The sequence below is a fragment of the Carlito syrichta genome, unplaced genomic scaffold (assembly GCF_000164805.1).
Source record: "Carlito syrichta isolate Samal-C Ts95f unplaced genomic scaffold, Tarsius_syrichta-2.0.1 Scaffold89697, whole genome shotgun sequence".
Classification (NCBI taxonomy): domain Eukaryota; kingdom Metazoa; phylum Chordata; class Mammalia; order Primates; family Tarsiidae; genus Carlito; species Carlito syrichta.
The window spans coordinates 149234-152739 of record NW_007033793.1 but is presented as its reverse complement, the minus strand read 5'-3'; the positions used below and the strand labels follow the sequence as shown (position 1 = coordinate 152739).

Below are 3506 nucleotides of genomic sequence, written 5' to 3'. Positions count from 1 at the left end.
AACATCAAATAGTCATATTCATTTTTAGCACCAAAGTCTCACCAGAAAAGCCTTGGGACATTGTCAAGTTCATGGTGGTGAACAAAGTTTTATGAATTTGAAAATTTCACTTGAAAATTAACTTTTATCATTGGCGTTGATTATTATGAGCTATTTGGTTTAAGCGTTAAGCTTATTTTGTTTATTTTGGAGAAAATATTTGTGAATTCCCAAGTCAGAATAATGTCAGTTTGTCTGTCAATTGTTCCTTCAAGTAAAAATGGTGTTCCATGAACAGTGCAGCCAGTTCAATTTGTAACTCAAGCACACAAGTGCTTTTCTTGGAGACAACCATCTGCAGAAGCGCATGTGTATGTTCAATTTCTTCACACAGAATATTGAAAGCTTGTGACTGGGTGTGGTGACTCATGCCTGTAATCCCAGTACTTAGGGAGGCAGAGGTGAGAGGATTGCCTGAGCTCACAGGCTGGAGACCAGCCTGGGCAACTTGATGAGACCTCATCTCTACAATAAATAAAAAACTTAGATGGGCGTGGTGGCGCATGCCTGTAGTTCCAGCTACTTGGAAGGCTGAGGAGGAAGGATCACCTGAGCCCAGCAGGTAGAGGCTTTGATGTCTGTGAGCTTGTCACTGTACTCCAGTCTGGGAGATAGAGTGAGATGCCTACTCAGTAAGGAAGCTACAAGTAAGCAAGCAAGCTTGTTTGTAATCAAGTGTCAAAATCTAAAAAAATTGATACTTTTTTTTTTTTTTGAGTTGGAGTCTCACTCGGTTGCCCAGACTGGAGTGCAGTGGCCGCTCCCAGCCACCGCAGCCTCTACCTGTTGGGCTCCAGCGATCCTTCCGCCTCAGCCTTCTGAGTAGCCGGAATTACAGGCGTGTGCTACCACGCCCGGCTGTTTTTTTGATTTATTGTAGAGATGAGATCTTGCCTGCCCAGGCGGGTCTCGAACCCACAGGCTCAGGCAATCCACTCACCTCAGCCTCCCAAAGGCGCGGGATTACAGGATGAGCCACCGAGCCCGGCTAAAATTGATACTTTTTTATTACTTCATCCAGGATATCCTAGATTGATATTTTTAAGAACTGAAGGTGTGCAGTTTGTAAGGGTTACAGTGCTCCAATGACAGCTGGGGATAGGTTGGTGCCACTGTCTTGTTCCTGCTAAGGCATCAGGTGTGTTCCTATTGCTTTGTGCCATCGGTGCAAATGTAAACCCAGTGAGAAAGATAGAGGACATGTTGTATTGTTACAAACATAGTTTTTAACCTTGGGACCTCTGAAAGGTCTCTGGGATTTTTAGAGGTCTGGGGACTACACTTTTTGAACTGCTGGATTAAAAGAGGGAGAACAACCGGGTGCGGTGGCTCAAGTCTATAATTCCAGCACTTTGGGAGGCCGAGGAGAGAGAATTGCCTGAGTCTAGAGGCTCAATACCAGCCTAAGCAATCTGGCGAGAACTCGTCTCTACAATAAATAAAAAAATTAGCCGAGTGTGGTGGCACATGTCTGTGGTTCCAGCTACTTGGAAGGCTGAGGTGCTAGGAACCCCTGAATCCAGCAGGTCAAGGCTGCTGTGGCTGTGAATGTGCTACTGCACTCCAACCTGGGTGACAGAGTGAGACTCCAACTCAAAAACAAAACAAAACAAAACAAAAAAGAGGGAGAACATGCCAGGGGCGGTGGCTCACACCTGCTAATTCCAGCCCTTTGGGAGGCAAGGAGGCAAGGATTGCCTGAGCCCAGGGGATGGAGACCAACCTGGGCAAAGCTAAGGCGGAAGAAAAAAGATTACATAAGCGGAAGATAAAAGATTACATAAGGCGAAAGAAAAAGATTACATAATGGAAACAAACTTTTGTATTGAATGTAGTATGCAATAGCTCCTTTTTTTTTTTTTTTTTTTTTTTTGAGTCGGAGTCTCACTCTTTTGCCCAGGCTGGAGAGTAGTGGCATACTCACGGCCACTTGAGCCTCGACTTGCTGGGCTCAAGGGATCCTCCCGCCTCTGCCTCCCCAGTGGTTGGGACTACAGGTGCACACCACCATGCCTGGCTATATATATATATTTTTTTAAGAAGCAGGGTCTCACTGTGTTGCCCAGGCTGGTCTCAAACTCCTGGCCTCAAGCGATCCTTCCACCACTCCCTCCAAAAGTACTGGGATTATATGCGTGAGTCACGGCACTCGGGTGTACATAATAACTCTATATCAAAATAAAAAGAGTGTAGACTTCCAGGACTGTGAGAAGTAGGTTAGAAGAGAAAGACTGGTGGGATTTATTAGGTTGGGAGACAGGATTTTAAATGGGCCTTGAAGGAAAAGCTTGATCAAAACCTACACAATGAACAAGACCCTGGTCAGAGATCTGGCAGATATGTAAGGTGGATAACAGTTAAAGCTGGGCTTAGCCGGGCTTTTGTTCCCTTGTGGCCGGATATGTATGAAGAGGTCATGAGGAATCCTACATTTTTGTCAATATTACTGTTTAAAACTCTAAGGAAGGAAAATCTTTCAGACTGACATGGATTGGGGGTTGGTAAGGGTTGGGGTTCGTGATCAACGCTGGGAAGAGAAGTTTCTTTATTGAAAACATATTTGTGTCTCAGAGTTTGTCTGTAGATGAAAATCCACTAGAAAAGGGTTTTTCTATTCAGAGGGGGAAAGTTGCTTTGCGAGTGTATTTTTGATCATTTGCGAAGCCCCTGGAAGTGTGTGGCAGGAGGATCTTGGTGTCTTAGAATATCCACTAGGTCTGAAACAACTCAGGGAAAAGTTCTTCTGTTGGAAACACCATTCTGACATATTGTTACAGGTAGTGCCCAAACTAATGGGAAGCGGGCGGGACCCGAGTCTCTAGAGCTCAGCGAACCGCGATTGACAGTGAGCAGCGCCAAGGCATCCCTTCCAATATTGATTTCCGTGGCCTTCGGGCAATTGCACTAAGCTTGGCTCCCTGCGCTTGCCGTAACGCGGACTCTACCATTGCTTCCCGAGGGGGGATTCGGCAGCGGCGGAAGAAGGCGACCGGAGGGTGTGTGTTGGGCAAAGCCGGGCGCCCAGGAGAGCGATTGTTTTACGGATCCCGTAATCGGCCCGTCCTTCTCCCCTTCCCCCCCTCCCCTCCGCCCCTGTCCCGCCCCGGAGCGGCGGCGGCCTTGGGCTCTGCTGTGTTTGCTCGCGGAGGCAGGTGAGCGTCGGCGCGCGGGCTCCCCGGGTTTCGCTCCCCACCCCCTGCGTCTCCTGGGCCGGTGGCGGCGGCCGGCCGGGGAGGCGGCCTCGGCGCACAGTAATGGCAGCGCTGTGAGCAGGGGAACGCGAGCTGACAGCCGCCGCCGCCGCCGCCACCGCCGCCGCCCGCGCCGCCGTCGCCGCCCACCTTCCTCGCCCGGGCCTCGTCCTTCACTCCTTCGGGCCGCCTTCCCCTCCCCTTGTCCCCTGTCCCTTGTCCCGCTTCTGCAGAAGGTAACCCCGCTGAGGGTCGGGGAGCCGGGCTGCAGGCTCC

The 3506-nt window shown here is 49.6% G+C and overlaps 1 protein-coding gene across 2 annotated transcripts in view; it reads left to right on the top strand.

Moving 5' to 3' along the window:
• The first annotated feature begins 3237 nt into the window (after nucleotides 1-3237).
• The window catches only part of CUL2 (cullin 2), a 103239-nt gene continuing 102970 nt past the window's right edge, over nucleotides 3238-3506 (top strand). The window contains exon 1 of one of the 2 annotated variants that reach the window (XM_008058214.2): nucleotides 3238-3466. The gene's annotated coding sequence lies outside the window, so the exon portion shown is untranslated. The remainder of the gene's footprint in view (nucleotides 3467-3506) is intronic. The other variant, XM_021712358.1, reaches the window with a different exon arrangement.